This window comes from Dryobates pubescens, chromosome Z, assembly GCF_014839835.1.
Source record: "Dryobates pubescens isolate bDryPub1 chromosome Z, bDryPub1.pri, whole genome shotgun sequence".
Classification (NCBI taxonomy): Eukaryota; Metazoa; Chordata; class Aves; order Piciformes; family Picidae; genus Dryobates; species Dryobates pubescens.
Window position 1 is genome coordinate 93069211 of NC_071657.1, and position 12546 is coordinate 93081756.

General features: G+C 45.3%; 1 protein-coding gene across 2 annotated transcripts in view; it reads left to right on the forward strand.

Moving 5' to 3' along the window:
* GHR (growth hormone receptor) overlaps positions 1–12546 on the forward strand; it is a 164138-nt gene that overhangs the window by 42802 nt on the left and 108790 nt on the right. The window contains exon 2 of one of the 2 annotated variants that reach the window (XM_054178418.1): positions 11340–11424. The exons of the other annotated variant lie outside the window; for it this stretch is intronic. The gene's annotated coding sequence lies outside the window, so the exon portion shown is untranslated. The remainder of the gene's footprint in view (positions 1–11339; positions 11425–12546) is intronic. 2 annotated transcript variants of the gene reach the window in all.

Below are 12546 nucleotides of genomic sequence, written 5' to 3' on the forward strand. Positions count from 1 at the left end.
GTTATTAAAAGCCTTTTGCAGAAAAACCTTGGCAGAAAATTATCTGGAGCTGAATGATCATGAATCAACAATGTCATCCTCTTACAGATAGACATGTATAGTAGGATGTATAAAGCTGATAGTGGTGTCAATGCCTCAAACTAATATTTGGCCTGGACTAACTGGAGAGAGTCAAGAGGAGAGCTATGAGAATGATCAGCCATGCAGAAACAATAGTTGAAAAATTGGTTTTGTTTCATCTAGAAAGTAAGTATAACAGCTTTCAGGTACATAGAATACATAGAATACATAGAATAAACCAGGTTGGAAGAGACCTTCAAGATCATCGCGTCCAACCCATCAACCAATCCAACACCGCCCAAACAACTAACCCATGGCACCAAGCACCCTGTCAAGTCTTCTCCTAAAAACCTCCAGTGATGGCGACTCCACCACCTCCCCAGGCAGCCCATTCCAATGTGCAATCACTCTTTCTGTATAGAACTTTTTTCTAACATCCAGCCTGAACCTCCCCTGGCGCAGCCTGAGACTGTGTCCTCTTGTTCTGGTACTGCTTGCCTGGGAGAAGAGACCAACATCCGTCTGTCTACAACCTCCCTTCAGGTAGTTGTAGAGAGTAATAAGGTCACCCCTGAGTCTCCTCTTCTCCAGGCTAAGCAACCCCAGCTCCCTCAGCCTCTCCTCGTAGGGCTTGTGTTCCAAACCCCTCACCAACTTTGTTGCTCTTCTCTGGACTCGTTCCAGCAAGTCAACCTCCTTCCTAAACTGAGGGGCCCCGAACTGGACACAGGACTCGAGGTGCGGCCTAACCAGTGCAGTGTACAGGGGCAGAATGACCTCCCTGCTCCTGCTGGCCACACTGTTCCTGATGCAGGCCAGGATGCCATTGGCCCTCTTAGCTGCCTGGGCACACTGCAGGCTCATGTTCAGTCTACCGTCGACTAGCACCCCCAGGTCCCTCTCAGCCTGTCTGCTCTCCAGCCACTCTGACCCCAGCCTGTAGCTCTGCATGGGGTTGCTGTGGCCAATATGCAGAACCCGGCACTTGGATGTGTTCAATCTCATGCCGTTGGACTCTGCCCATCTGCCCAGCCTGTCGAGGTCCCTCTGCAGAGCCTCTCCACCCTCCAGCAGATCAACTCCTGCCCCCAGCTTGGTGTCGTCAGCAAATTTACTGATGATGGACTCAATGCCCTCGTCCAGATCATCAATAAAGATGTTAAAGAGCATGGGGCCCAGTACTGATCCCTGGGGCACACCACTAGTGACTGGCTGCCAGCTGGATGTGGCACCATTCACCACCACTCTCTGGGCTCGGCCCTCCAGCCAGTTCCTAACCCATCTCAGTGCGCTCCCATCCAAGCCATGGGCTGACAGCTTGGCCAGGAGTTTGCTATGGGGAACGGTGTCAAAGGCCTTGCTGAGGTCCAGGTAGACTACATCCACAGCCTGCCCCACATCCACCAGGCAGTCACCTGATCATAGAAGGAGATCAGGTTGGTCAGGCAGGACCTGCCCTTCCTAAACCCATGCTGGCTGGGCCTGATCCCTTGGCCATCCTCTAAGTGTTGTGTGATTGCACACACAACACTTAGATACACATAGGTACAAGACTATGGAAAAAAAAATTATAGGAAATAACCTATTCATTCTCTTGCGGGTAAAGAAAGAAACACAGAAATGGGATTATGTCAAGAGGGGCTTAAGCTATGTATTAGAATAACCTTCCTAGTGACAAGGGTAGTCATACATTGGTATAGGTTTCCTGGGGAGGTTGTAAAACCTTTGCAGGTCTTTGTTGGCCTTTAGAAAATTCCAGAGGACAGAGATCAAGCAGGAATTGTTCTGGCTGTGAAGTGTGAGCAGGTAGAACAGATGATGTCTAGCAGTCCTGCCCAGCCATATTTTCTGTAGTTCTGTTATATAAGTCAGCAGCTACTACTTGTGCTCAGTGGTTAGTTTTGCTTGAACAGCAAGTTGAAGTGATGGAGTTTTCTGGTTTGGTTTGGTTTTAATGTAGTAAATTCCACTTTACACTGTATTTTTTTTTTCTGCTTCCTCAGTATCAGTTCAGTTTCATTAAGGAACAGTCTAGTATTTATAGCTTCTTCCATGTAAAGGTTATTATTGGGTACAACTGAGTAATCGGTTGCATTTTTTTCTCTAGTAGATTGATGCTGTTGTCCTCATTATAAAAAGAGGCCCTGGATTTCAGACAGGATTTTTAGATCCTTGCTTTTTGGAAGTTTGTTGGTCTGTTAAGTGTGGACATGAGAACAGGCTACAACAATCCAGTAAAGCATCTTTCCTCACAGCTTACACTTGGTATTTCCCTGCTAATTTATCAAGGAAATGTGCCTTTTAAGTTATTGGTATGTCAGCAACAGTTTCAGCTAGTAAAGTTCTGGGTTTCCAGCTGCCCAGATTTCAAAATACTTTACATAAACACTGACTAAACTAGTTTTCATAACATTCCTGCAGCTCATGTAATGTATTCACTGTATAATTAACTGTAACCAGGAATACAACATCCTTCACCCATGGAAAATGACCTGAAATTCTCGAATACTACAAGAGCTATCTTATATGTCAGGTGACATTGGTACCTACTTAGAAAGTTTGGACTTCTTATCTGTTTTCAGCCTTTACAATGCTACAGTTTCTTTTAAAGCTCAATGAGGTGCATTAATTCCTATATTTGGCCTTGTACTGAGCTATCCCATCCACAGATATACTTGTATGCATAATGTGGTGGAAACATAAATTTATCTTTCATCCCTACTGTGAGTACCAAAACAAATATCAGTTGTTCCTCAGCTTAGTGCTGCAAAGAAAATGTTCCAGTTATTATGTCAAACAGGCAAAGACTGCCAAATCTGTAGGAACAGAAATGTGGTTCAGTCAACTATTTAAAACATGAAGGGCAAGATTTATCGCTGGACTCATAAGGATATGAAGAGATGGAGAGGGGTAAAAGAATGACTGATTCAGAACTTGAATGTGACTGCTGGTCCAGAGTATGCTGGTAAAGTGAGTACAAGGATTAAACGAAAAAAACAGGTTAAAAGCCTTAGCTCTCTGAACAGAGGTGGAGAAAAAAATGGAAGTGGAAGGTTCTGATGGATTTTGTTAGTGCTTCCTTGAAAGAATGTAAGGAATTCCTGTGGAGAGAAAAAACCTGTGAGAGAATTCAAGGAGTAAGCTCACAGTTGCAAAACCACTGTGGATATAAAACCTTGCATTGGAGGAGTGGAGTTTGAAGGTGAAAACTTTGAACCTGAAAAGGATCATAGAATCATAGCAGCCCTTTCCAACTTAAGACATTCTAGGAATCATCAAGTCATCATGGAGCAGATCCTCCTGGAGGCACTACTGACACAGAAGAATAGTGAAGAGGTGATTTGGAACAGTCAGCATGGCTTCACCAAGGGCAAATCCTGCCTGACCAACCTAGTGGCCTTCTATGAACAGGTGACAACATTAACAGATGAGGGGTGAGCAGCTGATGTCATTTACCTGAACCTGAGCAAAGCCTTCGACACTGTCCCGCACCACATCCTGGTCTCCAAACTGGTGACACATGGGTTTGATGGGTGGACCACTAGATGGATAAAGAACTGGCTTGATGGCCGCACCCAAAGAGTGGCTGTCAATGGGTCCATGTCCCAGTGGAAGCCAGTGACAAGTGGAGTCCCTCAGGGATCAGTCCTGGGACCAGTCTTGTTCAACATCTTTGTGGGTGCCATGGACAGTGGCATTGAGTGCACCCTCAGCAAGTTTGCTGATGACACCAAGCTGTGTGGTGCAGCAGACACACTGGAGGGAAGGGATGGCATCCAGAGGGACCTGGACAGGCTGGAGAGGTGTGCACAAGCCAACCTCATGAGGTTCAACAAGACCAAGTGCAAGGTCCTGCATCTGGGTGGAGGCAATCCCAGGCACAAATCCAGGCTGGGCAGGGACTGGCTGGAAAGCAGCCCTGAGGAGAGAGACTTGGGGGTGCTGGTGGAGGAGAAGCTCAACATGAGCTCTCAATGTGCACTTGCAGCCCAGAAATCCAATCAGATCCTGGGCTGCATCAAGAGAAGTGTGGCCAGCAGGTCAAGGGAGGTGATTCTCCCCCTCTACTCAGCTCTGGTGAGACCCCACCTGGAGTACTGCCTTCAGTTCTGGAGCCGCTATTACAAGAGGGATATGGATGTGCTGGCGCTCTCCAGAGAAGGGCCACAAAGATGATCAGAGGGCTGGAGCACCTCTCCTATGAGAACAGACTGAAAGAGTTGGGGCTGTTTAGTCTGGTGAAAAGAAGGCTCTGAGGTGACCTAATTGTGGTGTTGCAGTATCTGAAGGGGGCCTACAAGAAGGCTGGGGAGGGACATCTCAGGTAGTGATAGGACTAGGGGGAATGGAATGAAGTTGGCGGTGCAGAGATTCAGGCTGGATGTGAGGAGGAAGTTCTTCACCATGAGAGTGGTGAAGCCCTGGAATGGGTTGTCCAGGGAGGTGGCTGAGGCCCCATACCTGGAGGTGTTTAAGACCAGGCTGGGTGAGGCTCTGGCCAGCCTGATCTAGTGTGGGGTGTCCCTGCCCATGGCAGGGGGGTTGGAACTAGATGATCCTTGTGGTCCCTTCCAACCCTGACTGATACTATGATACTAAGTCCAACTCCCTGCTTCTTGCAGGGCTACCTAAAATTGATCCATATGACTGTGGGGGCAGATGTTGATCTGTTGGAAGGTAGGTGATCTCTACAGAGGAACCTTGACAGACTGGACAGATGGGCTCCTAAGTTGGTGTCATCTGCAAATTTGCTGATGGCTGACTCAATCTCCTCATCCAGATCATCAATGAAGATATTAAAGAGGATAGGGTCCAGTACTGATCCCTGGGGAACTCCACTGGTGACTGGCCACCAGCTAGATGTGGCACCATTCACCACCACTCTCTGGGCTCGGCCCTCCAGCCAGTTCCTAACCCAGCACAGAGTGCTGCTGTCCAAGCCATGGGCTGACAGAACACAAATTACATAGAATTACATAGAATAAACCAGGTTGGAAGAGACCTTCAAGATCATTGCGTCCAACCCATCAACCAATCCAACACTGCCCAAACAACTAACCCACGGCACCAAGCACCCTGTCAAGTCTTCTCCTAAAAACCTCCAGTGATGGCGACTCCACCACCTCCCCAGGCAGCCCATTCCAATGTGCAATCACTCTTTCTGTATAGAACTTTTTTCTAACATCCAGCCTGAACCTCCCCTGGCACAGCCTGAGACTGTGTCCTCTTGTTCTGGTACTGCTTGCCTGGGAGAAGAGACCAACATCCGTCTGTCTACAACCTCCCTTCAGGTAGTTGTAGAGAGCAATAAGGTCACCCCTGAGTCTCCTCTTCTCCAGGCTAAGCAACCCCAGCTCCCTCAGCCTCTCCTCGTAGGGCTTATGTTCCAAACCCCTCACCAACTTTGTTGCTCTTCTCTGGACTCGTTCCAGCAAGTCAACCTCCTTCCTAAACTGAGGGGCCCAGAACTGGACACAGTACTCGAGGTGCGGCCTAACCAGTGCAGTGTCCAGGGGCAGAATGACCTCCCTGCTCCTGCTGACCACACTGTTCCTGATGCAGGCCAGGATGCCATTGGCCCTCTTAGCTGCCTGGGCACACTGCAGGCTCATGTTCAGTCTACCGTCGACCAGCACCCCCAGGTCCCTCTCAGCCTGACTGCTCTCCAGCCACTCTGACCCCTGGCCAGGAGTTTACTGTGGGGGATGGTGTCAAAGGCCTTGCTGAAGTCCAGGTAGACTACATCCACAGGCCTCCCCACGTCCACCAGACGGGTCTCCTGATCATAGAAGGAGATCAGGTTGGTGAGGCAGGACCTGCCCTTCCTAAATCCATGTTGGCTGGACCTGAGCCCTTGGCCATCCTTCAGGTGCGCAGTTATTGCTGCCAGGATAATCTGCTCCATCACTTTCCCTGGCACTGAGGTCAGGCTGACTGGCCTGGAGTTTCCGGGTTCCTTCATCCGTCCCTTCTTGTGGATGGGGATCACATTGGCCAGCTTCCAGTCATCTGGGATCTGATGTCCCCCAGGGGTCAGTGCTGGGCCCCATCCTGTTCAATACCTTTATTGATGATCTGGATGAGGGGATTGAGTCCATCACCAGTAAGTTTGCAGATGACACCAAGCTGAGGTCAGCTGTTGATCTGTTAGAGAGTAGGAGAGCTCTGCAGAGGGACCTTGACAGGCTGCACAGATGGGCAGAGTCCAAGGGCATGAGATTTAACACATCCAAGTGCCGGGTTCTGCACATTGGCCACAACAACCCCATGCAGTGCTACAGGGTGGGGTCAGAGTGGCTGGAGAGTGGCCAGGTAGAAAGGGACCTGGGGATACTGCTTGATAGTAGGCTGACCATGAGCCAGCAGTGTGCCCAGGTGGCCAAGAAGGCCAATGGCATCCTGTCCTGGATCAGGAAGAGCGTGGCCAGCAGGAGCAAGGAGGTCATTCTGCCTGTGTACTGAGCACTAGTTAGGCCACACCTGGAGTATTGTGTGCAGTTTTGGACCCCTCAGTTTGGGAAAGATGTTGACTTGCTGGAACGTGTCCGGAGAAGGGCAACAAAGCTGGTGAGGGGTTTGGAGCATAAGCCATGTGAGGAGAGACCGAGGGAGCTGGGATTGCTTAGCCTGGAGAAGAGAAGGCTCAGGGGAGACCTTATTGCTGTCTACAACTCCCTGAAGGGAGGTTGTAGCCAGGTAGGGGTTAGTCTCTTCTCCCAGGCAGCCAGCACCAGAACAGGAGGACACAGTCTCAGGCTGCACCAGGGGAGGTTTAGGCCGGATGTTAGGAATAAGTTCTTCATAGAAAGAGTGATTGGCCATTAGAATGTGCTGCCCAGGGAGGTGGTGGAGTCTCCATCACTGGAAGTGTTTATGAAGAGCCTGGATGCGACATTTGGTGCCATGGTTTAGTTGATTAGATGGTGTTGGGTGATAGGTTGGACTCGATGGTCTTGAAGGTCTTTTCCAGCCTGGTTAATTCTATCCATTCTATCCAGATGCACCTTGAACTCCAACAGGGTTGTTGCCATGACCTCTTCCCTGAGGAGCCCATTCAAGACCAACCACAGTTTCAGTGAAGAGCTTTTTCCTAATGTCCAGCCTGAATTTTTCCTGAACACAACTTCGTTCTATTTACTCATGTCCTATTGTTGGTCACCAGATAGAGGAGATCAATACATTCACCTCTGCTGCCAACCATGCGGAAGTTATAGACTGCCACAAAGACAGCCTTCAGTCTCCTCTGAGGTCGACAGCCACATTAGCTCAGCCACTCGTCCCAGGTCTTGCCCTTGAGGCCTTACATCATCTTGGTTGCTTTCTTTTGTATATACTCTTACATTTTGATGTTGTCCTTACATTGCACATAGTACTCAAGATGGGTCCACACCTGTGCTGTGAAGAGTTGGACAGTCACCTTTCTTGACTGGCTAGCTATGCTATACTTAGTGCACCCCAGGACATGGTTGCCCCTTTGAGCTACCAGGACACACTGGACTCATATTCAATTTGCCATCAAATGGATGGAAGTACTTTGGATTGGAGAAATCTTTAAAATTGCAAGTGAAGAGCCTGTTTCTCCTATGTTTAAGACAAATGCTTTCCAAACAGGTTCAAGAGAAAATAGTTTGGGACGCTCAGAAACTACCATGCAAGATAATGGATGCAAACTGGAGAGATGAATACGACACCTATCTGATACAATCAGAATAAAACTCAGGTAGATTATGTTTTGTCTGCCTTTGATCTTAGTTATACAAGAGTTGCTTAACTGCAAATGGAGAGAACTGAAAATATAGGAGAAATACAATAAAGAGATAATTAGGATTCCTTAGGCTAAATCTTGCAAGCACAAACTCTCTGGAAATAGTTTGTCATAGATGCCAGAAATTGTCTTAGGCACCTCTTGGTAGCCCAGCGTAATGGAGGGGCAGTACTTCTAATAATCTGCTAGGATATGTTAGTCTAGGTCATATGTCTGCTTAAAATAATCCATCCTTCCTCAGTGGCCCATGCAGTCACAGAGTGCCCATAGTTTCCCATCTTTCTTACAAGGCATGTCTTTTATGTCCTACGCTTTTTTTTTTGTTTGGTGGCAGCAACTTTTCAGTTCCCTACCTAAACATACAGAATTATGGAATCACAGTATGTTGAGGTTGGAAGGGTACTCTGGAGGTCATCTAGTTCAGCTCTCCTGCTCAGTGTGGGGTTTCATTAGTGCAGTTGCGCTGGGCCATGTCCAACTGGGTTTTGAATATCTCCAGACTTTACAACCTCTCTGAGCCACCTGTTCCACTGTTTGATCCTTTTCAGTGTAAAAGGTCACTAATGAAGATACTAAACAGTACTGTCTGTTGGGCTATTTCACTAGTGACAAAGGTGGACTTCGTGCTCCTGATTGAAACCCTTTGAGCCAGGCATTTCAGCCTATTTTCAGTCCACTTTATCTAGTCTATAGCTCAGTAATTTATCAATGAATTTTTTACTTGAAACAGCATCAAAAGTTTTTTACTTATTTTTCAGAACTGGGCCTTTGCTTAGATGCTTTTTTGAAGACCTAAAGATCATTTAGCACATTTGGGTCCATCTCATCTCCAGTTTCATATTTTCTCGTAGGTTAGCATGGGACACACTGAGGAGCCGTAATCCAAGTTACAGGATTGATGTGTCTGAACCTGTTTCTTTTTGAAGCAAACAAGTTCTGGATGTGCCCTATCTTAATCCAGTGCTGCAGTCTTTTTGTTTACTCTGTAGGTTAGCATAGTCAAATGTGTCTCTGACGAGGCCTCACTTGTATAGTTTATTCACATAAATCTGTGTTCTCCTCTTGCTGAAGCTGCATTTTTTTCCAGGAATCATTTAAAAGATGAGTGTTTGCCATTCGAATTACCTTAGGTGCAGCAGTGTCTCTTTTTCACACTTAATGAAGTGTCAGAACAAAATGCAGTCATAACTGTTTCCGTGCTTGTGTGGTTTGTTCTAAACTGCACTATTGCAAATAAATAGAGTCAGACCGTGCAGTCTTTGTGCTGTCACCACATGCTACTAAGAGTGAAACAAAATGTTCTGAGTACAATTAGGTAATCAGTTAGGACATTTCCCTTTTGTCACCCACAAAGTAGCTGAGAAATCTTTTCTGCTGTTGAACAGGATTTCAAAATATTTGGGAAAGACTGCTGGAATATTTTCCCTGTCCTATTGTAATGGGATTCTTTGTCACGTGGAGGTCATTTCCACTTGCTGGTACTCTTGAGTGTTTTGAAAGAAGAACTTATTAGTAGCGTGGTAGTTCACTTCAGTCAGCGGGTTCCTTGGGCTTTGTTTCTGCCTAAACTGTCCCTGTGTTTCCAGAAAGGAGAGTTGTGAATCGCTGGTCAATTATCGTCTCTGAAAAGTAGGAGTTCTTTTGAAAATCAGCAATTAAATCAACCCAGTGCTCCTAACAGAAATATAGCTAAATGAGACATGCAATCAGTTAGATTCTCAACCTGATGAATGTGAGCAGGCTTCTTCTAAGAAGTGTGACACCAGAATTTGGCCATATATTATAGGGTAGATCAGGCAAAGGCTTAGCAGGTATGGACCTCTCGTTTCTTTATGTGAGCCAGGAAAGAGCCCTGCTGACCAGTTTAACCATAGCAAACTACACATAGGATGATTTATTTTATCCTTGATTCCTATTGAGTATTGTTCTTGCTTTTGCATGGAAGATGTTTTCTGTTATTTTCAAATGTCTGTTTCATTTTTCTCTCTATTTGGTTCTAGGATTTGCTCTTCTGGTTGTTGGGGAATGGGTGTTTTATTTTCTTTTCTATTTTCTTTTGTTGTTGTTTGTTGGTTTTTGTTTGTTTGTGTTCTGGTTTTCTTGTTTTGGTTTTCTTGTTTTGGTTTCCATAGAAATGCAGACAGGACATGTAGTCTTTTACATGATGCACTGAAGAATTCCTGAGAAGTTTTCACACGCAGTCACATTTTAATCTCAATTATTTAGTTAAGGATCTGTCCATACATTAAAATGATGCACATAAAGGGGAAAAAGTTGTATGGGTACAAATCAAGACTACTGCTGTTCTTTCTTAAGTCAGTGCTAGTAGTTAGTCAAGGAAAACTCTCTTAAAATACTGTTTTCTTCTTACTAAAGATAGGGCAGTGTGGCCTTAGGCATTCAGTCTGAATGTATGCAGTATTTCTTTAGTTGTTATTTGTAGGTTTTCACAGACTGCTTTCCTTAAAGAACCCAATACTGTTAAGTCTGGTCTTTTCATAGCCACACTCATTAGAAACCAAATCATTATGAATGAGTCAATCAAAGTGGCCACCATGGCTGACTTTTTAATATGCTTCAGAGAGATGACAAGTTCTGTAGCTTGGTGGGGAACAAGTGCAGTTCTTCTCTGTAAGACGTTTTCTAGAGGTTTTAGGTTGAAATATCCCAAGTGTAAAGGCATGCAGGAAAGCACTTTGCAAAACAGATCTGACCCCAGCTGCAAATCCTCTCTGTGTTTTGTCTGCTGTTGCTGGTGAGCTGTGAGTTGCTGTGAGTTCTCTAGACCCTGCAGCTGAGGTTCGTCCAACTGAGCTCTACAGAAGGCAACCTTAGGAAGAAGTAGTCTTCTGTGTTGAATTAATACTATTTTTATTTAAATATAGAAGTGCTGCTAATTCAAAACCTTCTTAGATGCTGCTGCCATGCCAAATATCATGGGAGTGATAATGTGCTTAGGAATTCTGAACATAACAAATGACATACTTCCTTTCTTTTAACAGCATACCATCTTCCTCAGACTTACACACTGTACTTTTAGAGAAAAAGGAAATGTTGCATTCTTAAAATCACCAGTTTATAAGATACCTATACCTGAAATGTATTTTCTGAAGTGGTAACAATAAGATACTACTCATCCATACCTTCTTCACGGTGATTCAGTCCCAACTGATTTCCACCGTGGGACGTGCATTGAAAATTAGTCTCAATCACTCACCCTGACTTCTCTTTGCCATTTAAATCTGTGTTCATGCATTTTAATGTCAAGGTTAGCGTAGGATCCTGCAGCTGGCAGGCCCCCAACAGCACAAGGGGTTTCAGGCAGCTGCTGCTGTTTGAGTGAGAAGCCCAGGTGCTGTGTTTACGGCTGCTGTGCAGACTGTCCAGCTGGTGGCCTTGCCTGGGGTGACCTTCCTGAGGGGCAACAGTGCCAGGACACCCATTCAGATTTTGTTATGTCACCTTCTCACCATTGCTGACTTTTTCTATCTCCATTTCCACTGTTTTTGTGTAGGTGCTGGGATGGCTGGAAGAGGTTGCAATTTGCGCTTGAGCTGAGGGAGGCGTGAATCATCATCCACCTCCTGCAGACATTTGAGGTAGTGTGGTAACTTTTGTCTTATTGTGAATGACTGTTATGAATGTTGGCTAAGCAGAGATAAGGAGCTTGGTAACTGGTAGAATTGGTTAAAATGCATTTTTACTTGTCAGAGAAAAAAGACTGTACTGTATTCAAATGAGTCATTCCTCATTTATAATGTTAATTATTTTTTTAATGAATGATACTGAAACAAATGGAGGGGGGAAAAAAAATCTGTGTTCTTCCAGGGAGAGGGAACATGCAAATATTGATCAAAACACTGTAGATAATGAGTCCTGGTCTACATAACACTTAAATGGCATCTTCTTTGAATGTATATTGAGTCTTAATTCACATCTGGAGTGAGTTACTGAAAGTTTAATCAGATTACAGTGAAGTAAATTTGTAGAAATAAACTGTGTTACAATGAATTCGGACCTATGATTGTTCATACTGTCCAGCTGGAAAGTTGCTATCTGGTGTTAAATGGCTGCATGAGACTTTATAGCTGCTGTCTGTGTATTTTAGCAGTTTTATGATGCTTAGCTGGCTGTTCCCATCTAAGTGTACACAGATGGAACATTATTAAATAGAAGAGAAATTCTAGAAACTCTTTGCCATGGTCAGATCAACAATAGGTAAACCTTGCCACCTATTGTCCACATTTTTAATCTTTGTGAAACCAGGTGGTGGAACTGTAAATACATTCATTGCACTGTGGATCTCTGCTTAGAAGACTTGTCTACGGGTATACCAACTCCACTAAGAAGGTCAGAGTAGGAATGTAAAAATACTTGTAAAGAGAGTGTAACTTTTGCGTCCTTAGGGACTTGCTGAACCAAAGCTGCCTTTGTTGTGGTTATCATGCCTTCTCACACAGAGCATACCAGTAAAACAATTTATTAATTACTTTGCTCATTATACAGCCAAAGCATGGCAACATAACCATACAGAAAGATGCTTTTGTGCTTTGTTTTCCTGGCTTTCTGTGCCCAGAGAGCTGGTTAATCACTAGCTGAGCTGCCCATTCCTGATACCTGGATGAATAAAAGTGCAAGATATATGCCCAGCACTGGGAACACACAACTTGGGCAAGGGATCTGACCTTGCTTCTGAGCTCTACCACAGGCTCACTCAGGGA